The sequence below is a fragment of the Lissotriton vulgaris genome, chromosome 5 (genome assembly GCF_964263255.1).
Source record: "Lissotriton vulgaris chromosome 5, aLisVul1.2, whole genome shotgun sequence".
NCBI classification, from domain to species: Eukaryota; Metazoa; Chordata; class Amphibia; order Caudata; family Salamandridae; genus Lissotriton; species Lissotriton vulgaris.
The window spans coordinates 1,564,892,143-1,564,918,865 of NC_141693.1; the positions used below are offsets into that span (position 1 = coordinate 1,564,892,143).

Below are 26,723 nucleotides of genomic sequence, written 5' to 3' on the forward strand. Positions count from 1 at the left end.
CAGACACAATACATTTGTGATTTATTTTTCTAGAACCGTGGCCAATGGCCATGCACTAGTATCGCAGATGCCACATTATTTTGACCAGTTTAAATGGAAAAAGTCACTAGCAGCTGCATCCGTGACAGCCATTATGAAGGTCCGCGCCTTCGAGACCACGCTTGTAAAGGTGCTTTTTTAAAAAATATTATTGGTTGAAAAAAGGTACCTCATCAATCGAGCCAGCCAGGAGTCGAACCTGGAATCTTCTGCTCCGTAGGCAGACGCGTTATCCATTGCGCCACTGGCCCGCTGCTATGTGTTCAAGACTGGGCGGAGTACTAGACCAGTACATATGCGCTCTGGGATATGGTCGGTAGTGTGCACGCTAGAAAGGTTGAATAAGCTGGAAAAATTATAGCTGTTTCACATTAAGTAGTGAAGAGTCAAATACTGAGGTCTATGAAGGGATCACTTCAGGAACTCACCGAATGTACAGGCAATAAAAGTCACAACAACTTTAACAGCCACTGCTCTCTTGGGCAAAGAGTACTGATGTCACTTTGTATATTTTGTTCCCTGCTCTGATTGGATCAAAGTCTTTTCGATTTGGTCAGAACTCGCGACTTAACTACTTCTTTTCCGCTGCAGTGCAAGTGCAGAGGGCGGTGTGGCGGGAAATACAACTGTTTGCAAACATAATATATCGCAACTGGAAAGAACGACTGTTTCGCAGACACTATACATTTGTTATTTATTTTTCTAGAACCGTGGCCATTGGCCATGTACTAGTATCGCAGATGCCACGTTATTTTGACCAGTTTTAATGGAAAAAGTAATTAGCAGCTGCATCCGTGACAGCCATTATGAAGGTCCGCACCTTCGAGACCACGCTTGTAAAGGTGCTTTTTTTAAAAATTCACTAGCATTTATTGTTCGATGAAAATATTGGGCCCTTTGGCAAATCGACAGTTATCTGTTTTACAGTTAAAGCAGACCTCTCGAGAAACTCTGAATGGCCCACTTTAAAAAATGAATATTGGCGTTAAATTCCTAGTATGTAACTTAATTCAAATGCGTAGCTGTTTATGTAACGAGGTTTACAGATCAGTTTATTATAAAAGCACACAGGACGGAACTTCATGGTCTAACAGGCGTGCTGTAGTTTCTTATAATGTTTATAGATCATTGTAATGTTTATATTATTGGTTGAAAAAAGGTACCTCATCAATCGAGCCAGCCAGGAGTCGAACCTGGAATCTTCTGCTCCGTAGGCAGACGCGTTATCCATTGCGCCACTGGCCCGCTGTGTATGAAGTCTTCAGAGAAAAAATAATAGCCAAATCACAGGTGAGGTGCAACAAGTTGGTGGTGTGACAGACAGTAAGAATGTAGCGGTGCACTCTACAATAGAAAACCCACAGTTCTAGGAGCTAAGTACAATATCAACTCATTTCAAGTCGCAGCTGCGGGGAATGAGATTTTGATATCAGTTTATGATCAATTTAATAACTTATCTCATTCATCTATTTTGGACCGATAGTATCTGTCATTGAGTAAAAGACAACCCCGTATAGGTTTAGTCAAACCCCATTAACAGACGCCACTCGGAAGAACCACTTACAACTGATAAAGTTTATAAGTTTTATATAAAAGTCAAAGTTAAATGCAAATACAATCCTCTCGGGATCAAAGTATACAAAAGAATACAAAATCAATTCCACATTCAGCAATTTAAAGCTTCGATGTGAAGTGGTTCCTTGGCGTCATCTACAGAAAGAGAAAAAGTATCACGTTAAATCTGTCCCTACTCTATGCTATGTGACATCCCTACTTCGTTAGTTCCTGACCTAAAAAAGGTGTCAGCAGTTTGACTTCCAAAGAAGATCAAACTCTCTTAGCCTCTAAAGGTAACTTAAGTTTAAGAAGCAGTACCCTCTCTGCCTACCCATCCGCTCTTCTAAGGGTCCTCGGCCTACTGCTCTCTTGCGCTCTGATCTCTCTCAGCGCATCTGCTCAAGTCATCTATGCTTCGCCCTTCTCTCTCTGAGCTCCCTCTGAGCTATTTCGCCCTCGCCTTCGCTATCTTATCCCCGGGGTGCTGTCCCTAAAATACACAATCACAGTGTGGGTGGAACGCCCCTTGACGCCCACCACGGACTTTCCCCGATGATGTCAGCTTCTGGCTTCTTCCATTGCTTCATCTCTTTCGCCGTCCGTTAAGTTGACCTTTCTTCTTTAGATGTCATCTTCATCTTCTCATTGGTGACTTCAACTGACACTTTCAAATCACGAGTCATATGAACTTAAACAAGACTTTAACTTACAACTGCTATTCTTTGACCTTCTAGGTCCTGTGAATGGTCATTCAAAAACAAGTTTCAAATTCTAAGCGCTTCTCATCACGTTCAGGCCATAAACCTTGTCCAGCGTTGTCACCTTAAATCTAACAAGTGCTAGACTTCTTGGCTTTCACGTCCACATCAAGCTATTTACGACTCCTGTAAGTCCGCTAAATTATATACATTGGACTGTGCTCCTGCTAACCCTTGGTCAGTCAGGTTAGAATCACAAATGACCTAAACCTTTCTAACATTCTTAAAAACCTTCTACACAGTATAATCTTTAACACACATTTATATATTCGTATTTTAGCGAAAGTCTTGATTATACTTGAATACATTTTACATAGAATATAACTACGTAGAGTATAACTTTATATGCTTATTCGTTACATCGTCGTATGTATACTTTCTGCGCACTTCTCCACGTTACATTTCTCGCCGCTTCTCCGTTTAAAGTTTCGCACGTACATGAATTCTACTTTGCACGTTCTACATTTCGTAAGCATTTCTACATCATCTCTATATTAGCCTACTACATATACGGGCCTTCTAAATCTAATACATGTTCTAAAGTGAATACGGTTACATTTCCTATATTTACGTTGATTACATCGGTTAACTATATGCTATAAGTGTCACTTCACATTACGATATACGTTTCATTCCTACGTTATACGATGTGCTTGTAAATACGGCCTATACATAATTTCTATTCAAATTTGCGCTCTCTCACAGCTCTGAAGCCAGCCTACAGGTTTGTGGAGTTTCAGAGCCCTGCTCACTTTACTGCTTTGCAGAGATGAATGCTGCTGCCTTCGAGGGGAAAGGCTTCTTGGCTTTGCCTCCTCTAACTGCAGAAATGCAGCTGGAGCCTGACATCTTACAACTCCTTCCGTTATATATAACAATATATAACATTTTGCAGACAGTACTACATTACAACTACGAACAAACTACTATATGCTATAAACAAACAAAATCAGTTCTGCAGTCTTTCAGATACCGTGGCCTGCCAGGAAGCATCCTGTTGGCCTTGCGCCTGTGGTCACACAATGAAGGGAGCAGGCGCTGTAAGTATTGGTTGGGTACTACCTTTGGTAATGACTAGGCCACTGACGCCAGAAGCCTCAGCACACACTGATATGTACGCACGTGGGCTACTTTCGTGCTTGACCGGTGTTCCGAGGAGCGCTGTACCCCCATCGAGCTCTGTACCCCCTGTGGTGCCGTAGCACCGGGGGTAGGAATACCTAGGCCGCAGAGTGGGGCCTAATCTACACTGTTTCTAAAAGTAGATTTTAGCGTTGGATGGAGAGAGAGGTGGGCGAGGGGATAGACGATCATATTGGATGCTGTCCATGACGTTCACGGATGCCCCAGTGTCAATCAGAGCATGTACCGGGGATCCTGCGATCTGTACGTCGCACATTAGTGGCGGCCGTCTCCGCGCACCATCTCTGCCAACGAAGGACACGAAGTACACCTCATCATCATCGTCTTCCAAACTAAACACCACGCGGGAAGCGTCACTGCAAGGACCAGGGTCTTCAAGCGACAGCTGATGCACACTGCCAGAGGCCAGGGGCCGGCAGGGTGTGCAATGAGGATGGGGGTGAGGAGCCAGAAGACAGACAGGGCCCCTGTAGACACGTGGTGGGCATCTCCAACGTCAGGGCACTACTCGCTTTTCCCCCTCCAGGGTGCTCGCCAAGGCGTCACAGAGCGGGGGGGCGGGAAGCGCGTCACCAGGCCCAAATGAAAGGCTCCTTGTGTTTGAGTGTCCTCCATATATTGCAGTATTATACCTTTATGTTTACTTTATATGCTTTTGTAACCTGCACACGTGTCACTTTTCCCTCCTGTAATGCACCGTTTGTTACCTCTTGTATTTTGTTAGCTCACGATTGCCACTTTTGCCGCATGCAATGTAACGTTTGCTTTTGTAATTTGTTCACTTGTAATGTTCTCATGTAGCAGTTCTGTTCCTATTGTGAAGTATTGTGAAGCGCTCTGACACCTTCGGTTAAAGTCTCCGCTATATAAAAACGCCTAAATAAAATAAAATAAAATAAAAGCACGCGATGTGTTGCATCAAGGAGCAGCCTTCGGGCATGCGTTGACACACAGCTTTCTTAGTCATGTTTCAAGAAAAAAAGAAAAGCACACACTCTTCACCCCCGACCCCCCCCCCCCCCCCCCCCCCGATCACCCGGTGTTCCTCTGGGAGAATTTAGATTTAGTTCAACTATAATAGTGCGCTACATGTGTATGTCACAATAATTTATTTTCCCATAAAAAATAAGTTCTTTGTCAAGACGACTGTAACCTTTCTTTTCTTTACAAGTAAAACAGAGCATCCGGGAATGCATCTTTTGTTTTACGCCATTAAATAAAAAAATGATATTTGTGTCCATTTCCCCTCTATATGTTTTATTTAAAATGCCACGATTTTGGCAAAGTACAGTAGAGACTTTTTAACACACGACTAATTTCATGTTGTCATTAATAACTGCACTTCTTAACAAAGGGATGAAATGAGCACTTTGCAGAGTCGAGTCGAGCCAGCCAGGAGTCGAACCTGGAATCTTCTGCTCCGTAGGCAGACGCGTTATCCATTGCGCCACTGGCCCACTTCTATGTGTTCAAGACTGGGCGGAGTACTAGACCAGTACATATGCGCTCTGGGATATGGTCGGTAGTGTGCACGCTAGACAGGTTGAATAAGCTGGGAACATTATAGCTGTTTCACATTAAGTAGTGAAGAGTCAAATACTGAGGTCTATGAAGGGATCACTTAAGGAACTCACCGAATGTACAGGCAATAAAAGTCACAACAACTTTAACAGCCACTGCTCTCTTGGGCAAAGAGTACTGATGTCACTTTGTATATTTTGTTCCCTGCTCTGATTGGATCAAAGTCTTTTCGATTTGGTCAGAACTCGCGACTTAACTACTTCTTTTCCGCTGCAGTGCAAGTGCAGAGGACGGTGTGGCGGGAAATACAACTGTTTGCAAACATAATATATCGCAACTGGAAAGAACAACTGTTTCGCAGACACAATACATTTGTTATTTATTTTTCTAGAACCGTGGCCATTGGCCATGCACTAGTATCGCAGATGCCACGTTATTTTGACCAGTTTTAATGGAAAAAGTCACTAGCAGCTGCATCCGTGACAGCCATTATGAAGGTCCGCACCTTCGAGACCACGCTTGTAAAGGTGCTTTTTTTAAAAATTCACTAGCATTTATTGTTCGATGAAAATATTGGGCCCTTTGGCAAATCGACAGTTATCTGTTTTACAGTTAAAGCAGACCTCTCGAGAAACTCTGAATGGCCCACTTTAAAAAATGAATATTGGCGTTAAATTCCTAGTATGTAACTTAATTCAAATGCGTAGCTGTTTATGTAACGAGGTTTACAGATCAGTTTATTATAAAAGCACACAGGACGAAACTTCATGGTCTAACAGGCGTGCTGTAGTTTCTTATAATGTTTATAGATCATTGTAATGTTTATATTATTGGTTGAAAAAAGGTACCTCATCAATCGAGCCAGCCAGGAGTCGAACCTGGAATCTTCTGCTACGTAGGCAGACGCGTTATCCATTGCGCCACTGGCCCGCTGTGTATGAAGTCTTCAGAGAAAAAATAATAGCCAAATCACAGGTGAGGTGCAACAAGTTGGTGGTGTGACAGACAGTAAGGATGTAGCGGTGCACTCTACAATAGAAAACACACAGTTCTAGGAGCTAAGTATAATATCAACTCATTTCAAGTCGAAGCTCTGAAGCCAGCCTACAGGTTTGTGGAGCTTCAGAGCCCTGCTCACTTTACTGCTTTGCAGAGATGAATGCTGCCTTCGAGGGGAAAGGCTTCTTGGCTTTGCCTCCTCTAACTGCAGAAATGCGGCTGGAGACTGGCATCTTACAATTCCTTCCGTTATATATAACAATATATAACATTTTGCAGACAGTACTACATTACAACTACGAACAAACTACTATATGCTATAAACAAACAAAATCAGTTCTACAGTCTTTCAGATAAGGTGGCCTGCCAGGAAGCATCCTGTTGGCCTTGCGCCTGTGGTCACACAATGAAGGGAGCAGGCGGTGTAAGTATTGGTTGGGTACTTCCTTTGGTAATGACTAGGCCACTGACGCCAGAAGCCTCAGCACACACTGATATGTACGCACGTGGGCTACTTTCGTGCTTGACCGGTGTTCCGAGGAGCGCTGTACCCCCATCGAGCTCTGTACCCCCTGTGGTGCCGTAGCACCGGGGGTAGGAATACCTAGGCCGCAGAGCTGGGCCTGATCTACACTGTTTCTAGGTGTAGATTTTAGCGTTGGATGGAGAGAGAGGTGGGCGAAGGGATAGACGTTCATATTGGATGCTGTCCATGACGTTCACGAATGACCCAGTGTCGATCAGAGCATGTACCGGGGATCCTGGGATCTGTACGTCGCACATTGGTGGCGGCCGACTCCGCGCACCATCTCTGCCAACGAAGGACTCGAAGTACACCTCATCATCATCGTCTTCCAAACTAAACGCCTCGCGGGAAGCGTCACTGCAAGGACCAGGGTCTTCAAGCGACAGCTGATGCTCACTGCCAGAGGCCAGGGGCCGGCAGGGTGCGCAGTGAGGCTGGGGGTGAGGAGCCGGAAGACAGACAGGGCCCCTGTAGCCACGTGGTGGGCCTCTCCAGCGTCAGGGCACTACTCGCTTCTCCCCCTCCAGGTCGCTCGACGAGGCGTCACAGAGCATGGGGGTAGGGGGCGGCGGGAAGCGTGTCCCCGGGCCGAAAGGACAGGCTCCTTGTGTTTGAGTGTCCTCCATATATTGCAGTATTATACCTTTATGTTTACTTTATATGCTTTTGTAACCTGCACAAGTGTCACTTTTTCCTCCTGTAATGCACCGTTTCTTACCTCTTGTATTTTGTTAGCTCACGATTGCCACTTTTGCCTCATGCAATGTAACGTTTGCTTTTGTAATTTGTTCACTTGTAATGTTCTCATGTATCAGTTCTGTTCCTATTGTGAAGTATTGTGAAGCGCTCTGACACCTTCGGGTAAAGTCTGCGCTATATAAAAACGCATACATAAAATAAAATAAAATAAAAGCACACGATGTATTGCATCAAGGAGCAGCCTTCGGGCATGCGTTGACACACAGCTTCAAGAAAAAAAAGAAAAGCACACACTTCTCCCTCCCCCGTCCCCCCTCCCCACCCCACCTCACCCCCCCTCCCCGATCACCTCGTGTTCCTAAGAGAAGGTTAGATTTGGTTCAACTATAATAGTGCGCTACATGTGTATGTCACAAAAATTAATTTTCACATAAAAAAATAAGTTCTTTGTCAAGACCACTGTAACCTTTCTTTTCTTTACAATTAAAACAGAGCATCCGGGAATGCATCTTTTGTTTTACGCTATTAAATAAAAAAATGAGATTTGTGTCCATTTCCCCTATATATGTTTTAATTAAAATGTGGCGATTTTGGCAAAGTACAGTAACTTCTTAGCACACGTCTAGTTTCATGTTGTCATTAATAATTGCACTTCTTAACAAAGGGATGAAATGAGCACTTTGCGGGGTCGAGTCGAGCCAGCCAGGAGTCGAACCTGGAATCTTCTGCTCCGTAGGCAGACGCGTTATCCATTGCGCCACTGGCCCACTGCTATCAGTACATGACGGGGCAGAGTACTAGACCAGTGCATATGCGCTCTGGGATATGGTCGGTAGTGTGCACGCTAGACAGGTTGAATAAGCTGGGAAAATTAGAGCTCTTTCACATGAAGTAGTGAAGAGTCAAATACTGAGGTCTATGAAGGGATCACTTAAGGAACTCACCGAATGTACAGGCAATAAAAGTCACAACAACTTTAACAGCCACTGCTCTCTTGGGCAAAGAGTAGTGATGTCACTTTGTATATTTTGTTCCCTGCTCTGATTGGATCAAAGTCTTTTCCATTTGGTCAGAACTCGCAACTTAACTAGTTCTTTTCCGCTGCAGTGTAAGTGCAGAGGGCGGTGTGGCGGGAAATACAACTGTTTGCGCACATTATACATCGCAACTGGAAATAACCACTGTTCCGCTGACACAATATATTTGTGATTTATTTTTCTAGAACCGTGGCCAATGGCCATGCACTAGTATCGCAGATGCCACATTATTTTGACCAGTTTAAATGGAAAAAGTCACTAGCAGCTGCATCCGTGACAGCCATCATGAAGGTCCGCGCCTTCGAGACCACGCTTGTAAAGGTGCTTTTTAAAAAATTTCACTAGCATTTATTGTCCGATGAAAATATTGGGCCCTTTGGCAAATCGAAAGTTATCTGTTGTACAGTTAAAACAGACCTCTCCAGAAACTCTGAATGGCCCACTTTAAAAACTAAATATTGGCGTTAAATTCCTAGTATGTAACTTAATTCAAATGCGTAGCTGTTTATGTAACGAAGTTTAAAGATCAGTTTATTATAAAACCAGACAGGAGGGAACTTCATGGTCTAACAGGCGTGATGTAGTTTCTTATAATGTTTATCGATCATTGTAATGTTTATATTATTGGTTGAAAAAAGGTACCTCCTCAATCGAGCCAGCCAGGAGTCGAACCTGGAATCTTCTGCTCCGTAGGCAGACGCGTTATCCATTGCGCCACTGGCCCACTGTGTATGAAATCTACAGAGAAAAGATAATAGCCAAATCACAGGTGAGGTGCTACACGTTGGTGGTGTGAAAGACAGTAAGGATGTAGCGGTGCACTCTACAATAGAAAACACACAGTTCTAGGAGCTAAGTATAATATCAACTCATTTCAAGTCGCAGCTCTGAAGCCAGCCTACAGGTTTGTGGAGCTTCAGAGCCCTGCTCACTTTACTGCTTTGCAGAGATGAATGCTGCCTTCGAGGGGAAAGGCTTCTTGGCTTTGCCTCCTCTAACTGCAGAAATGCGGCTGGAGACTGGCATCTTACAATTCCTTCCGTTAGAGAGGTGGGCGAGGGGATAGACGTTCATATTGGATGCTGTCCATGACGTTCACGGATGCCCCAGTGTTGATCATAGCATGTACCGGGGATCCTGCGATCGGTACGTCGCACATTGGTGGCGGCAGACTCTGCGCACCATCTCTGCCAATGAAGGACACGAAGTACACCTCATCATCATCGTCTTCCAAACTAAACACCGCGCGGGAAGCATCACTGCAAGGACCAGGGTCTTCAAGCGACAGCTGATGCACACTGCCAGAGGCCAGGGGCCGGCAGGGTGCGCAGTGAGGCTGGGGGTGAGGAGCCGGAAGACAGACAGGGCCCCTGTAGCCACGTGGTGGGCCTCTCCAGCGTCAGGGCACTACTCGCTTCTCCCCCTCCAGGGCGCTCGCCGAGGCATCACACAACGGGGGGGGGGGGGCGGCGGAAAGCGTGTCCCCGGGCCCAAAGGACAGGCTCCTTGTGTTTGAGTGTCCTCCATATATTGCAGTATTATACCTTTATGTTTACTTTATATGCTTTTGTAACCTGCACACGTGTCACTTTTTCCTCCTGTAATGCACCGTTTGTTACCTCTTGTATTTTGTTAGCTCACGATTGCCACTTTTGCCGCATGCAATGTAACGTTTGCTTTTGTAATTTGTTCACTTGTAATGTTCTCATGTATCAGTTCTGTTCCTATTGTGAAGTATTGTGAAGCGCTCTGATACCTTCGGGTAAAGTCTGCGCTATATAAAAACGCATACATAAAATAAAATAAAATAAAAGCACACGATGTATTGCATCAAGGAGCAGCCTTCGGGCATGCGTTGACACACAGCTTCAAGAAAAAAAAGAAAAGCACACACTTCTCCCTCCCCCCTCCCCACCCCACTCCACCCCCCCCCCCCTCCCTGATCACCCAGTGTTCCTAAGAGAAGGTTAGAATTTGTTCAACTATAATAGTGCGCTACACGTGTATGTCACAAAAATTAAATTTCCCATAAAAATAAGTTCTTTGTCAAGACCACTGTAACCTTTCTTTTCTTTATAATTAAAACAGAGCATCCGGGAATGCATCTTTTGTTTTATGCTATTAAATAAAAAAAAAGATATTTGTGTCCATTTCCCCTATATATGTTTTAATTAAAATGCCGCCATTTTGGCAAAGTACAGTAGAGTAACTTTTTAACACACGTCTAGTTTCATGTTGTCATTAATAATTGCACTTCTTAACAAAGGGATGAAATGAGCACTTTGTGCGTGGAGTCGAGCCAGCCAGGAGTCGAACCTGGAATCTTCTGCTCCGTAGGCAGACGCGTTATCCATTGCGCCACTGGCCCACTGCTATCTCTACACGACGGGGCAGAGTACTAGACCAGTGCACATGCGCTCTGGGATATGGTCGGTAGTGTGCACGCTAGACAGGTTGAATAAGCTGGGAAAATGATAGCTCTTTCACATTAAGTAGTGAAGAGTCAAATACTGAGGTCTATGAAGGGATCACTTAAGGAACTCACCGAATGTACAGGCAATAAAAGTCACAACAACTTTAACAGCCACTGCTCTCTTGGGCAAAGAGTAGTGATGTCACTTTGTATATTTTGTTCCCTGCTCTGATTGGATCAAAGTCTTTTCGATTTGGTCAGAACTCGCGATTTAACTAGTTCTTTTCCACTGCAGTGCAAGTGCAGAGGGCGGTGTGGCGGGAAATACAACTGTTTGCGCACATTATACATCGCAACTGGAAAGAACCACTGTTCCGCAGACACAATACATTTGTTATTTATTTTTCTAGAACCGTGGCCAATGGCCATGCACTAGTATCACAGATGCCACGTTATTTTGACCAGTTTAAATGGAAAAAGTCACTAGCAGCTGCATCCGTGACAGCCATTATGAAGGTCCGCGCCTTCGAGACCACGCTTGTAAAGGTGCTTTTTAAAAAACATTTCACTAGCATTTATTGTTCGATGAAAATATTGGGCCCTTTGGCAAATCGACAGTTATCTGTTTTACAGTTAAAACAGACCTATCGAGAAACTCTGATGGCCCACTTTAAAAACTAAATATTGGCGTTAAATTCCTAGTATGTAACTTAATCAAATGCGTAGCTGTTTATGTAACGAAATTTACAGGTCAGTTTATTATAAAACCAGACAGGACGGAACTTCATGGTCTAACAGGCATGATGTAGTTTCTTATAATGTTTATAGATCATTGTAATGTTTATATTATTGGTTGAAAAAAGGTGCCTCCACAATTCGAGCCAGCCAGGAGTCGAACCTGGAATCTTCTGCTCCGTAGGCAGACGCGTTATCCATTGCGCCACTGGCCCGCTGTGTATAAAGTCTTCAGAGAACAGGTAATAGCCAAATCACAGGTGAGGTGCTACAAGTTGGTGCTGTGACAGACAGTAAGGATATAGCGGCGCACTCTACAATAGAAAACACACAGTTCTAGGAGCTAAGTACAATATCAACTCATTTCAAGTCGAAGCTCTGAAGCCAGCCTACAGGTTTGTGGAGCTTCAGAGCCCTGCACACTTTTCTTCTTTGCAGAGATGAATGCTGCCTTCGAGGGGAAAGGCTTCTTGGCTTTGCCTCCTCTAACTGCAGAAATGCGGCTGGAGCCTGACATCTTACAATTCCTTCCGTTATATATAACAATATATAACATTTTGCAGACAGTACTACATGACAACTACGAACAAACTACTATATGCTATAAACAAACAAAATCAGTTCTACAGTCTTTCAGATAAGGTGGCCTGCCAGGAAGCATCCTGTTGGCCTTGCGCCTGTGGTCACACAATGAAGGGAGCAGGCGCTGTAAGTATTGGTTGGGTACTTCCTTTGGTAATGACTAGGCCACTGACGCCAGAAGCCTCAGCACACACTGATATGTACGCACGTGGGCTACTTTCGTGCTTGACCGGTGTTCCGAGGAGTGCTGTACCCCCATCGAGCTTTGTACCCTCTGTGGTGCCGTATCACCGGGGGTAGGAATACCTAGGCCGCAGAGTGGGGCCTAATCTACACTGTTTCTAGGTGTAGATTTTAGCGTTGGATGGAGAGAGAGGTGGGCGAGGGGATAGACGTTCATATTGGATGCTGTCCATGACGTTCACGGATGCCCCAGTGTTGATCATAGCATGTACCGGGGATCCTGCGATCGGTACGTCGCACATTGGTGGCGGCAGACTCTGCGCACCATCTCTGCCAATGAAGGACACGAAGTACACCTCATCATCATCGTCTTCCAAACTAAACACCGCGCGGGAAGCATCACTGCAAGGACCAGGGTCTTCAAGCGACAGCTGATGCACACTGCCAGAGGCCAGGGGCCGGCAGGGTGCGCAGTGAGGCTGGGGGTGAGGAGCCGGAAGACAGACAGGGCCCCTGTAGCCACGTGGTGGGCCTCTCCAGCGTCAGGGCACTACTCGCTTCTCCCCCTCCAGGGCGCTCGCCGAGGCATCACACAACGGGGGGGGGGGCGGCGGAAAGCGTGTCCCCGGGCCCAAAGGACAGGCTCCTTGTGTTTGAGTGTCCTCCATATATTGCAGTATTATACCTTTATGTTTACTTTATATGCTTTTGTAACCTGCACACGTGTCACTTTTTCCTCCTGTAATGCACCGTTTGTTACCTCTTGTATTTTGTTAGCTCACGATTGCCACTTTTGCCGCATGCAATGTAACGTTTGCTTTTGTAATTTGTTCACTTGTAATGTTCTCATGTATCAGTTCTGTTCCTATTGTGAAGTATTGTGAAGCGCTCTGATACCTTCGGGTAAAGTCTGCGCTATATAAAAACGCATACATAAAATAAAATAAAATAAAAGCACACGATGTATTGCATCAAGGAGCAGCCTTCGGGCATGCGTTGACACACAGCTTCAAGAAAAAAAAGAAAAGCACACACTTCTCCCTCCCCCCTCCCCACCCCACTCCACCTCCCCCCCCCCCCCCTGATCACCCAGTGTTCCTAAGAGAAGGTTAGAATTTGTTCAACTATAATAGTGCGCTACATGTGTATGTCACAAAAATTAAATTTCCCATAAAAAATAAGTTCTTTGTCAAGACCACTGTAACCTTTCTTTTCTTTATAATTAAAACAGAGCATCCGGGAATGCATCTTTTGTTTTATGCTATTAAATAAAAAAAAAGATATTTGTGTCCATTTCCCCTATATATGTTTTAATTAAAATGCCGCCATTTTGGCAAAGTACAGTAGAGTAACTTTTTAACACACGTCTAGTTTCATGTTGTCATTAATAATTGCACTTCTTAACCAAGGGATGAAATGAGCACTTTGTGCGTGGAGTCGAGCCAGCCAGAAGTCGAACCTGGAATCTTCTGCTCCGTAGGCAGACGCGTTACCCATTGCGCCACTGGCCCACTGCTATCTCTACACGACGGGGCAGAGTACTAGACCAGTGCATATGCGCTCTGGGATATGGTCGGTAGTGTGCACACTAGACAGGTTGAATAAGCTGGGAAAATTATAGCTCTTTCACATTAAGTAGTGAAGAGTCAAATACTGAGGTCTATGAAGGGATCACTTAAGGAACTCACCGAATGTACAGGCAATAAAAGTCACAACAACTTTAACAGCCACTGCTCTCTTGGGCAAAGAGTAGTGATGTAACTTTGTATATTTTGTTCCCTGCTCTGATTGGATCAAAGTGTAGTTTCTTATAATGTTTATAGATCATTGTAATGTTTATATTATTGGTTGAAAAAAGGTGCCTCCACAATTCGAGCCAGCCAGGAGTCGAACCTGGAATCTTCTGCTCCGTAGGCAGACGCGTTATCCTTTGCGCCACTGGCCCGCTGTGTATGAAGTCTTCAGAGAACAGGTAATAGCCAAATCACAGGTGAGGTGCTACAAGTTGGTGCTGTGACAGACAGTAAGGATATAGCGGCGCACTCTACAATAGAAAACACACAGTTCTAGGAGCTAAGTACAATATCAACTCATTTCAAGTCGAAGCTCTGAAGCCAGCCTACAGGTTTGTGGAGTTTCAGAGCCCTGCTCACTTTACTGCTTTGCAGAGATGAATGCTGCATTCGAGGGGAAAGGCTTCTTGGCTTTGCCTCCTCTAACTGCAGAAATGCGGCTGGAGCCTGACATCTTACAATTCCTTCCGTTATATATAACAATATATAACATTTTGCAGACAGTACTACATGACAACTACGAACAAACTACTATATGCTATAAACAAACAAAATCAGTTCTACAGTCTTTCAGATAAGGTGGCCTGCCAGGAAGCATCCTGTTGGCCTTGCGCCTGTGGTCACACAATGAAGGGAGCAGGCGCTATAAGTATTGGTTGGGTACTTCCTTTGGTAATGACTAGGCCACTGATGCCAGAAGCCTCAGCACACACTGATATGTACGCACGTGGGCTACTTTCGTGCTTAACCGGTGTTCCGAGGAGTGCTGTACCCCCATCGAGCTTTGTACCCTCTGTGGTGCCGTATCACCGGGGGTAGGAATACCTAGGCCGCAGAGTGGGGCCTAATCTACACTGTTTCTAGGTGTAGATTTTAGCGTTGGATGGAGAGAGAGGTGGGCGAGGGGATAGACGTTCATATTGGATGCTGTCCATGACGTTCACGGATGCCCCAGTGTTGATCATAGCATGTACCGGGGATCCTGCGATCGGTACGTCGCACATTGGTGGCGCAGACTCTGCGCACCATCTCTGCCAATGAAGGACACGAAGTACACCTCATCATCATCGTCTTCCAAACTAAACACCGCGCGGGAAGCATCACTGCAAGGACCAGGGTCTTCAAGCGACAGCTGATGCACACTGCCAGAGGCCAGGGGCCGGCAGGGTGCGCAGTGAGGCTGGGGGTGAGGAGCCGGAAGACAGACAGGGCCCCTGTAGCCACGTGGTGGGCCTCTCCAGCGTCAGGGCGCTCGCCGAGGCATCACACAACGGGGGGGGGGGGGCGGCGGAAAGCGTGTCCCCGGGCCCAAAGGACAGGCTCCTTGTGTTTGAGTGTCCTCCATATATTGCAGTATTATACCTTTATGTTTACTTTATATGCTTTTGTAACCTGCACACGTGTCACTTTTTCCTCCTGTAATGCACCGTTTGTTACCTCTTGTATTTTGTTAGCTCACGATTGCCACTTTTGCCGCATGCAATGTAACGTTTGCTTTTGTAATTTGTTCACTTGTAATGTTCTCATGTATCAGTTCTGTTCCTATTGTGAAGTATTGTGAAGCGCTCTGATACCTTCGGGTAAAGTCTGCGCTATATAAAAACGCATACATAAAATAAAATAAAATAAAAGCACACGATGTATTGCATCAAGGAGCAGCCTTCGGGCATGCGTTGACACACAGCTTCAAGAAAAAAAAGAAAAGCACACACTTCTCCCTCCCCCCTCCCCACCCCACTCCACCTCCCCCCCCCCCCCCTGATCACCCAGTGTTCCTAAGAGAAGGTTAGAATTTGTTCAACTATAATAGTGCGCTACATGTGTATGTCACAAAAATTAAATTTCCCATAAAAAATAAGTTCTTTGTCAAGACGACTGTAACTTTTCTTTTCTTTATAATTAAAACAGAGCATCCGGGAATGCATCTTTTGTTTTATGCTATTAAATAAAAATAAAAGATATTTGTGTCCATTTCCCCTATATATGTTTTAATTAAAATGCCGCCATTTTGGCAAAGTACAGTAGAGTAACTTTTTAACACACGTCTAGTTTCATGTTGTCATTAATAATTGCACTTCTTAACCAAGGGATGAAATGAGCACTTTGTGCGTGGAGTCGAACCTGGAATCTTCTGCTCCGTAGGCAGACGCGTTATCCATTGCGCCACTGGCCCACTGCTATCTCTACACGACGGGGAAGAGTACTAGACCAGTGCATATGCGCTCTGGGATATGGTCGGTAGTGTGCACGCTAGACAGGTTGAATAAGCTGGGAAAATTATAGCTCTTTCACATTAAGTAGTGAAGAGTCAAATACTCAGGTCTATGAAGGGATCACTTAAGGAACTCACCGAATGTACAGGCAATAAAAGTCACAACAACTTTAACAGCCACTGCTCTCTTGGGCAAAGAGTAGTGATGTCACTTTGTATATTTTGTTCCCTGCTCTGATTGGATCAAAGCCTTTTCGATTTGGTCAGAACTCGCAACTTAACTAGTTCTTTTCCGCTGCAGTGCAAGTGCAGAGGGCGGTGTGGCGGGAAATACAACTGTTTGCGCACATTATACATCGCAACTGGAAATAACCACTGTTCCGCAGACACAATACATTTGTGATTTATTTTTCTAGAACCGTGGCCAATGGCCATGCACTAGTATCGCAGATGCCACATTATTTTGACCAGTTTAAATGGAAAAAGTCACTAGCAGCTGCATCCGTGACAGCCATTATGAAGGTCCGCGCCTTCGAGACCACGCTTGTAAAGGTGCTTTTTTAAAAAATTTCACTAGCATTTATTGTCCGATGAAAATATTGGGCCCTTTGGCAAATCGAAAGTTATCTGTTGTACAGTTAAAACAGACCTCTCGAGAAACTCTGAATGGCCCACTTTAAAAACTAAATATTGGCGTTAAATTCCTAGTATGTAACTTAATTCAAATGCGTAGCTGTTTATGTAACGAGGTTTACAGATCAGTTTATTATAAAAGCACACAGGACGGAACTTCATGGTCTAACAGGCGTGCTGTAGTTTCTTATAATGTTTATAGATCATTGTAATGTTTATATTATTGGTTGAAAAAAGGTACCTCATCAATCGAGCCAGCCAGGAGTCGAACCTGGAATCTTCTGCTCCGTAGGCAGACGCGTTATCCATTGCGCCACTGGCCCGCTGTGCATGAAGTCTTCAGAGAAAAAATAATAGCCAAATCACAGGTGAGGTGCAACAAGTTGGTGGTGTGACAGACAGTAAGGATGTAGCGGTGCACTCTACAATAGAAAACACACAGTTCTAGCAGCTAAGTACAATATCAACTCATTTCAAGTCGCAGCTCTGAAGCCAGCCTACAGGTTTGTGGAGTTTCAGAGCCCTGCTCACTTTACTGCTTTGCAGAGATGAATGCTGCATTCGAGGGGAAAGGCTTCTTGGCTTTGCCTCCTCTAACTGCAGAAATGCAGCTGGAGCCTGACATCTTACAATTCCTTCCGTTATATATAACAATATATAACATTTTGCAGACAGTACTACAATACAACTACCAACAAACTACTATATGCTATAAACAAACAAAATCAGTTCTGCAGTCTTTCAGATACCGTGGCCTGCCAGGAAGCATCCTGTTGGCCTTGCGCCTGTGGTCACACAATGAAGGGAGCAGGCGCTGTAAGTATTGGTTGGGTACTACCTTTGGTAATGACTAGGCCACTGACGCCAGAAGCCTCAGCACACACTGATATGTACGCACGTGGGCTACTTTCGTGCTTGACCGGTGTTCCGAGGAGCGCTGTACCCCCATCGAGCTCTGTACCCCCTGTGGTGCCGTAGCACCGGGGGTAGGAATACCTAGGCCGCAGAGTGGGGCCTAATCTACACTGTTTCTAAAAGTAGATTTTAGCGTTGGATGGAGAGAGAGGTGGGCGAGGGGATAGACGATCATATTGGATGCTGTCCATGACGTTCACGGATGCCCCAGTGTCAATCAGAGCATGTACCGGGGATCCTGCGATCTGTACGTCGCACATTAGTGGCGGCCGTCTCCGCGCACCATCTCTGCCAACGAAGGACACGAAGTACACCTCATCATCATCGTCTTCCAAACTAAACACCGCGCGGGAAGCGTCACTGCAAGGACCAGGGTCTTCAAGCGACAGCTGATGCACACTGCCAGAGGCCAGGGGCCGGCAGGGTGTGCAATGAGGATGGGGGTGAGGAGCCAGAAGACAGACAGGGCCCCTGTAGACACGTGGTGGGCCTCTCCAACGTCAGGGCACTACTCGCTTCTCCCCCTCCAGGGCGCTCGCCAAGGCGTCACAGAGCGGGGGGCGGGAAGCGCGTCCCCAGGCCCAAATGAAAGGCTCCTTGTGTTTGAGTGTCCTCCATATATTGCAGTATTATACCTTTATGTTTACTTTATATGCTTTTGTAACCTGCACAAGTGTCACTTTTTCCTCCTGTAATGCACCGTTTCTTACCTCTTGTATTTTGTTGGCTCACGATTGTCCCTTTTGCCTCATGCAATGTAACGTTTGCTTTTGTAATTTGTTCACTTGTAATGTTCTCATGTAGCAGTTCTGTTCCTATTGTGAAGTATTGTGAAGCGCTCTGACACCTTCGGTTAAAGTCTCCGCTATATAAAAACGCCTAAATAAAATAAAATAAAATAAAACCACACGATGTATTGCATCAAGGAGCAGCCTTCGGGCATGCGTTGACACACAGCTTTCTTAGTCATGTTTCAAGAAAAAAAGAAAAGCACACACTCTTCACCCCCCGACCCCCCCCCCCCACCCCCGATCACCCGGTGTTCCTCTGGGAGAAGGTTAGATTTGGTTCAACTATAATAGTGCGCTACATGTGTATGTCACAATAATTTATTTTCCCATAAAAAATAAGTTCTTTGTCAAGACGACTGTAACCTTTCTTTTCTTTACAAATAAAACAGAGCATCCGGGAATGCATCTTTTGTTTTACGCTATTAAATAAAAAAATGATATTTGTGTCCATCTCCCCTCTATATGTTTTATTTAAAATGCCGTGATTTTGGCAAAGTACAGTAGAGACTTTTTAACACACGACTAATTTCATGTTGTCATTAATAACTGCACTTCTTAACAAAGGGATGAAATGAGCACTTTGCAGAGTCGAGTCGAGCCAGCAGTCGAACCTGGAATCTTCTGCTCCGTAGGCAGACGCGTTATCCATTGCGCCACTGGCCCACTGCTATGTGTTCAAGACTGGGCGGAGTACTAGACCAGTACATATGCGCTCTGGGATATGGTCGGTAGTGTGCACGCTAGAAAGGTTGAATAAGCTGGAAAAATTATAGCTGTTTCACATTAAGTAGTGAAGAGTCAAATACTGAGGTCTATGAAGGGATCACTTAAGGAACTCACCGAATGTACAGGCAATAAAAGTCACAACAACTTTAACAGCCACTGCTCTCTTGGGCAAAGAGTACTGATGTCACTTTGTATATTTTGTTCCCTGCTCTGATTGGATCAAAGTCTTTTCGATTTGGTCAGAACTCGCGACTTAACTACTTCTTTTCCGCTGCAGTGCAAGTGCAGAGGGCGGTGTGGCGGGAAATACAACTGTTTGCAAACATAATATATCGCAACTGGAAAGAACGACTGTTTCGCAGACACTATACATTTGTTATTTATTTTTCTAGAACCGTGGCCATTGGCCATGTACTAGTATCGCAGATGCCACGTTATTTTGACCAGTTTTAATGGAAAAAGTCATTAGCAGCTGCATCCGTGACAGCCATTATGAAGGTCCGCACCTTCGAGACCACGCTTGTAAAGGTGCTTTTTTTAAAAATTCACTAGCATTTATTGTTCGATGAAAATATTGGGCCCTTTGGCAAATCGACAGTTATCTGTTTTACAGTTAAAGCAGACCTCTCGAGAAACTCTGAATGGCCCACTTTAAAAAATGAATATTGGCGTTAAATTCCTAGTATGTAACTTAATTCAAATGCGTAGCTGTTTATGTAACGAGGTTTACAGATCAGTTTATTATAAAAGCACACAGGACGGAACTTCATGGTCTAACAGGCGTGCTGTAGTTTCTTATAATGTTTATAGATCATTGTAATGTTTATATTATTGGTTGAAAAAAGGTACCTCATCAATCGAGCCAGCCAGGAGTCGAACCTGGAATCTTCTGCTCCGTAGGCAGACGCGTTATCCATTGCGCCACTGGCCCGCTGTGTATGAAGTCTTCAGAGAAAAAATAATAGCCAAATCACAGGTGAGGTGCAACAAGTTGGTGGTGTGACAGACAGTAAGGATGTAGCGGTGCACTCTACAATAGAAAACACACAGTTCTAGGAGCTAAGTACAATATCAACTCATTTCAAGTCGCAGCTGCGGGGAATGAGATTTTGATATCAGTTTATGATCAATTTAATAACTTATCTCATTCATCTATTTTGGACCGATAGTATCTGTCATTGAGTAAAAGACAACCCCCGTATAGGTTTAGTCAAACCCCATTAACAGACGCCACTCGGAAGAACCACTTACAACTGATAAAGTTTATAAGTTTTATATAAAAGTCAAAGTTAAATGCAAATACAATCCTCTCGGGATCAAAGTATACAAAAGAATACAAAATCAATTCCACATTCAGCAATTTAAAGCTTCGATGTGAAGTGGTTCCTTGGCGTCATCTACAGAAAGAGAAAAAGTATCACGTTAAATCTGTCCCTACTCTATGCTATGTGACATCCCTACTTCGTTAGTTCCTGACCTAAAAAAGGTGTCAGCAGTTTGACTTCCAAAGAAGATCAAACTCTCTTAGCCTCTAAAGGTAACTTAAGTTTAAGAAGCAGTACCCTCTCTGCCTACCCATCCGCTCTTCTAAGGGTCCTCGGCCTACTGCTCTCTTGCGCTCTGATCTCTCTCAGCGCATCTGCTCAAGTCATCTATGCTTCGCCCTTCTCTCTCTGAGCTCCCTCTGAGCTATTTCGCCCTCGCCTTCGCTATCTTATCCCCGGGGTGCTGTCCCTAAAATACACAATCACAGTGTGGGTGGAACGCCCCTTGACGCCCACCACGGACTTTCCCCGATGATGTCAGCTTCTGGCTTCTTCCATTGCTTCATCTCTTTCGCCGTCCGTTAAGTTGACCTTTCTTCTTTAGATGTCATCTTCATCTTCTCATTGGTGACTTCAACTGACACTTTCAAATCACGAGTCATATGAACTTAAACAAGACTTTAACTTACAACTGCTATTCTTTGACCTTCTAGGTCCTGTGAATGGTCATTCAAAAACAAGTTTCAAATTCTAAGCGCTTCTCATCACGTTCAGGCCATAAACCTTGTCCAGCGTTGTCACCTTAAATCTAACAAGTGCTAGACTTCTTGGCTTTCACGTCCACATCAAGCTATTTACGACTCCTGTAAGTCCGCTAAATTATATACATTGGACTGTGCTCCTGCTAACCCTTGGTCAGTCAGGTTAGAATCACAAATGACCTAAACCTTTCTAACATTCTTAAAAACCTTCTACACAGTATAATCTTTAACACACATTTATATATTCGTATTTTAGCGAAAGTCTTGATTATACTTGAATACATTTTACATAGAATATAACTACGTAGAGTATAACTTTATATGCTTATTCGTTACATCGTCGTATGTATACTTTCTGCGCACTTCTCCACGTTACATTTCTCGCCGCTTCTCCGTTTAAAGTTTCGCACGTACATGAATTCTACTTTGCACGTTCTACATTTCGTAAGCATTTCTACATCATCTCTATATTAGCCTACTACATATACGGGCCTTCTAAATCTAATACATGTTCTAAAGTGAATACGGTTACATTTCCTATATTTACGTTGATTACATCGGTTATCTATATGCTATAAGTGTCACTTCACATTACGATATACGTTTCATTCCTACGTTATACGATGTGCTTGTAAATACGGCCTATACATAATTTCTATTCAAATTTGCGCTCTCTCACAGCTCTGAAGCCAGCCTACAGGTTTGTGGAGTTTCAGAGCCCTGCTCACTTTACTGCTTTGCAGAGATGAATGCTGCTGCCTTCGAGGGGAAAGGCTTCTTGGCTTTGCCTCCTCTAACTGCAGAAATGCAGCTGGAGCCTGACATCTTACAACTCCTTCCGTTATATATAACAATATATAACATTTTGCAGACAGTACTACATTACAACTACGAACAAACTACTATATGCTATAAACAAACAAAATCAGTTCTGCAGTCTTTCAGATACCGTGGCCTGCCAGGAAGCATCCTGTTGGCCTTGCGCCTGTGGTCACACAATGAAGGGAGCAGGCGCTGTAAGTATTGGTTGGGTACTACCTTTGGTAATGACTAGGCCACTGACGCCAGAAGCCTCAGCACACACTGATATGTACGCACGTGGGCTACTTTCGTGCTTGACCGGTGTTCCGAGGAGCGCTGTACCCCCATCGAGCTCTGTACCCCCTGTGGTGCCGTAGCACCGGGGGTAGGAATACCTAGGCCGCAGAGTGGGGCCTAATCTACACTGTTTCTAAAAGTAGATTTTAGCGTTGGATGGAGAGAGAGGTGGGCGAGGGGATAGACGATCATATTGGATGCTGTCCATGACGTTCACGGATGCCCCAGTGTCAATCAGAGCATGTACCGGGGATCCTGCGATCTGTACGTCGCACATTAGTGGCGGCCGTCTCCGCGCACCATCTCTGCCAACGAAGGACACGAAGTACACCTCATCATCATCGTCTTCCAAACTAAACACCACGCGGGAAGCGTCACTGCAAGGACCAGGGTCTTCAAGCGACAGCTGATGCACACTGCCAGAGGCCAGGGGCCGGCAGGGTGTGCAATGAGGATGGGGGTGAGGAGCCAGAAGACAGACAGGGCCCCTGTAGACACGTGGTGGGCATCTCCAACGTCAGGGCACTACTCGCTTTTCCCCCTCCAGGGCGCTCGCCAAGGCGTCACAGAGCGGGGGGGCGGGAAGCGCGTCACCAGGCCCAAATGAAAGGCTCCTTGTGTTTGAGTGTCCTCCATATATTGCAGTATTATACCTTTATGTTTACTTTATATGCTTTTGTAACCTGCACACGTGTCACTTTTTCCTCCTGTAATGCACCGTTTGTTACCTCTTGTATTTTGTTGGCTCACGATTGTCCCTTTTGCCTCATGCAATGTAACGTTTGCTTTTGTAATTTGTTCACTTGTAATGTTCTCATGTAGCAGTTCTGTTCCTATTGTGAAGTATTGTGAAGCGCTCTGACACCTTCGGTTAAAGTCTCCGCTATATAAAAACGCCTAAATAAAATAAAATAAAATAAAAGCACGCGATGTGTTGCATCAAGGAGCAGCCTTCGGGCATGCGTTGACACACAGCTTTCTTAGTCATGTTTCAAGAAAAAAAGAAAAGCACACACTCTTCACCCCCGACCCCCCCCCCCCCCCCCCCCCCCCCCTGATCACCCGGTGTTCCTCTGGGAGAATTTAGATTTGGTTCAACTATAATAGTGCGCTATATGTGTATGTCACAATAATTTATTTTCCCATAAAAAATAAGTTCTTTGTCAAGACGACTGTAACCTTTCTTTTCTTTACAAGTAAAACAGAGCATCCGGGAATGCATCTTTTGTTTTACGCCATTAAATAAAAAAATGATATTTGTGTCCATTTCCCCTCTATATGTTTTATTTAAAATGCCACGATTTTGGCAAAGTACAGTAGAGACTTTTTAACACACGACTAATTTCATGTTGTCATTAATAACTGCACTTCTTAACAAAGGGACGAAATGAGCACTTTGCAGAGTCGAGTCGAGCCAGCCAGGAGTCGAACCTGGAATCTTCTGCTCCGTAGGCAGACGCGTTATCCATTGCGCCACTGGCCCACTGCTATGTGTTCAAGACTGGGCGGAGTACTAGACCAGTACATATGCGCTCTGGGATATGGTCGGTAGTGTGCACGCTAGACAGGTTGAATAAGCTGGGAACATTATAGCTGTTTCACATTAAGTAGTGAAGAGTCAAATACTGAGGTCTATGAAGGGATCACTTAAGGAACTCACCGAATGTACAGGCAATAAAAGTCACAACAACTTTAACAGCCACTGCTCTCTTGGGCAAAGAGTACTGATGTCACTTTGTATATTTTGTTCCCTGCTCTGATTGGATCAAAGTCTTTTCGATTTGGTCAGAACTCGCGACTTAACTACTTCTTTTCCGCTGCAGTGCAAGTGCAGAGGACGGTGTGGCGGGAAATACAACTGTTTGCAAACATAATATATCGCAACTGGAAAGAACAACTGTTTCGCAGACACAATACATTTGTTATTTATTTTTCTAGAACCGTGGCCATTGGCCATGCACTAGTATCGCAGATGCCACGTTATTTTGACCAGTTTTAATGGAAAAAGTCACTAGCAGCTGCATCCGTGACAGCCATTATGAAGGTCCGCACCTTCGAGACCACGCTTGTAAAGGTGCTTTTTTTAAAAATTCACTAGCATTTATTGTTCGATGAAAATATTGGGCCCTTTGGCAAATCGACAGTTATCTGTTTTACAGTTAAAGCAGACCTCTCGAGAAACTCTGAATGGCCCACTTTAAAAAATGAATATTGGCGTTAAATTCCTAGTATGTAACTTAATTCAAATGCGTAGCTGTTTATGTAACGAGGTTTACAGATCAGTTTATTATAAAAGCACACAGGACGGAACTTCATGGTCTAACAGGCGTGCTGTAGTTTCTTATAATGTTTATAGATCATTGTAATGTTTATATTATTGGTTGAAAAAAGGTACCTCATCAATCGAGCCAGCCAGGAGTCGAACCTGGAATCTTCTGCTACGTAGGCAGACGCGTTATCCATTGCGCCACTGGCCCGCTGTGTATGAAGTCTTCAGAGAAAAAATAATAGCCAAATCACAGGTGAGGTGCAACAAGTTGGTGGTGTGACAGACAGTAAGGATGTAGCGGTGCACTCTACAATAGAAAACACACAGTTCTAGGAGCTAAGTATAATATCAACTCATTTCAAGTCGAAGCTCTGAAGCCAGCCTACAGGTTTGTGGAGCTTCAGAGCCCTGCTCACTTTACTGCTTTGCAGAGATGAATGCTGCCTTCGAGGGGAAAGGCTTCTTGGCTTTGCCTCCTCTAACTGCAGAAATGCGGCTGGAGACTGGCATCTTACAATTCCTTCCGTTATATATAACAATATATAACATTTTGCAGACAGTACTACATTACAACTACGAACAAACTACTATATGCTATAAACAAACAAAATCAGTTCTACAGTCTTTCAGATAAGGTGGCCTGCCAGGAAGCATCCTGTTGGCCTTGCGCCTGTGGTCACACAATGAAGGGAGCAGGCGGTGTAAGTATTGGTTGGGTACTTCCTTTGGTAATGACTAGGCCACTGACGCCAGAAGCCTCAGCACACACTGATATGTACGCACGTGGGCTACTTTCGTGCTTGACCGGTGTTCCGAGGAGCGCTGTACCCCCATCGAGCTCTGTACCCCCTGTGGTGCCGTAGCACCGGGGGTAGGAATACCTAGGCCGCAGAGCTGGGCCTGATCTACACTGTTTCTAGGTGTAGATTTTAGCGTTGGATGGAGAGAGAGGTGTGCGAAGGGATAGACGTTCATATTGGATGCTGTCCATGACGTTCACGAATGACCCAGTGTCGATCAGAGCATGTACCGGGGATCCTGGGATCTGTACGTCGCACATTGGTGGCGGCCGACTCCGCGCACCATCTCTGCCAACGAAGGACTCGAAGTACACCTCATCATCATCGTCTTCCAAACTAAACGCCTCGCGGGAAGCGTCACTGCAAGGACCAGGGTCTTCAAGCGACAGCTGATGCTCACTGCCAGAGGCCAGGGGCCGGCAGGGTGCGCAGTGAGGCTGGGGGTGAGGAGCCGGAAGACAGACAGGGCCCCTGTAGCCACGTGGTGGGCCTCTCCAGCGTCAGGGCACTACTCGCTTCTCCCCCTCCAGGTCGCTCGACGAGGCGTCACAGAGCATGGGGGTAGGGGGCGGCGGGAAGCGTGTCCCCGGGCCGAAAGGACAGGCTCCTTGTGTTTGAGTGTCCTCCATATATTGCAGTATTATACCTTTATGTTTACTTTATATGCTTTTGTAACCTGCACAAGTGTCACTTTTTCCTCCTGTAATGCACCGTTTCTTACCTCTTGTATTTTGTTAGCTCACGATTGCCACTTTTGCCTCATGCAATGTAACGTTTGCTTTTGTAATTTGTTCACTTGTAATGTTCTCATGTAGCAGTTCTGTTCCTATTGTGAAGTATTGTGAAGCGCTCTGATACCTTCCGGTAAAGTCTGCGCTATATAAAAACGCATACATAAAATAAAATAAAATAAAAGCACACGATGTATTGCATCAAGGAGCAGCCTTCGGGCATGCGTTGACACACAGCTTTCTTAGTCATGTTTCAAGAAAAAAAAGAAAAGCACACACTTCTCCCTCCCCCGTCCCCCCTCCCCACCCCACCTCACCCCCCCTCCCCGATCACCTGGTGTTCCTAAGAGAAGGTTAGATTTGGTTCAACTATAATAGTGCGCTACATGTGTATGTCACAAAAATTAATTTTCACATAAAAAAATAAGTTCTTTGTCAAGACCACTGTAACCTTTCTTTTCTTTACAATTAAAACAGAGCGTCCGGGAATGCATCTTTTGTTTTACGCTATTAAATAAAAAAATGAGATTTGTGTCC

General features: G+C 44.8%; 10 non-coding genes across 10 annotated transcripts; all 10 read right to left on the reverse strand.

Moving 5' to 3' along the window:
• Window positions 1-217: 217 nt before the first annotated feature.
• On the reverse strand, window positions 218-290 carry TRNAR-ACG (transfer RNA arginine (anticodon ACG)). The gene has a single exon. It is a non-coding gene; the product is annotated as a tRNA-Arg (tRNA).
• Window positions 291-1,211: 921 nt separating this feature from the next.
• TRNAR-ACG (transfer RNA arginine (anticodon ACG)) lies at window positions 1,212-1,284 on the reverse strand. The gene has a single exon. It is a non-coding gene; the product is annotated as a tRNA-Arg (tRNA).
• A 3,597-nt stretch (window positions 1,285-4,881) lies between these two features.
• TRNAR-ACG (transfer RNA arginine (anticodon ACG)) lies at window positions 4,882-4,954 on the reverse strand. Its single transcript has one exon. It is a non-coding gene; the product is annotated as a tRNA-Arg (tRNA).
• Window positions 4,955-7,936: 2,982 nt separating this feature from the next.
• On the reverse strand, window positions 7,937-8,009 carry TRNAR-ACG (transfer RNA arginine (anticodon ACG)). Its single transcript has one exon. It is a non-coding gene; the product is annotated as a tRNA-Arg (tRNA).
• Window positions 8,010-8,930: 921 nt separating this feature from the next.
• Window positions 8,931-9,003, reverse strand: TRNAR-ACG (transfer RNA arginine (anticodon ACG)). The gene has a single exon. It is a non-coding gene; the product is annotated as a tRNA-Arg (tRNA).
• Window positions 9,004-10,574: 1,571 nt separating this feature from the next.
• On the reverse strand, window positions 10,575-10,647 carry TRNAR-ACG (transfer RNA arginine (anticodon ACG)). The gene has a single exon. It is a non-coding gene; the product is annotated as a tRNA-Arg (tRNA).
• Window positions 10,648-11,569: 922 nt separating this feature from the next.
• Window positions 11,570-11,642, reverse strand: TRNAR-ACG (transfer RNA arginine (anticodon ACG)). The gene has a single exon. It is a non-coding gene; the product is annotated as a tRNA-Arg (tRNA).
• Window positions 11,643-17,080: 5,438 nt separating this feature from the next.
• TRNAR-ACG (transfer RNA arginine (anticodon ACG)) lies at window positions 17,081-17,153 on the reverse strand. The gene has a single exon. It is a non-coding gene; the product is annotated as a tRNA-Arg (tRNA).
• Window positions 17,154-20,120: 2,967 nt separating this feature from the next.
• On the reverse strand, window positions 20,121-20,193 carry TRNAR-ACG (transfer RNA arginine (anticodon ACG)). Its single transcript has one exon. It is a non-coding gene; the product is annotated as a tRNA-Arg (tRNA).
• A 3,603-nt stretch (window positions 20,194-23,796) lies between these two features.
• On the reverse strand, window positions 23,797-23,869 carry TRNAR-ACG (transfer RNA arginine (anticodon ACG)). Its single transcript has one exon. It is a non-coding gene; the product is annotated as a tRNA-Arg (tRNA).
• Window positions 23,870-26,723: the final 2,854 nt, after the last annotated feature.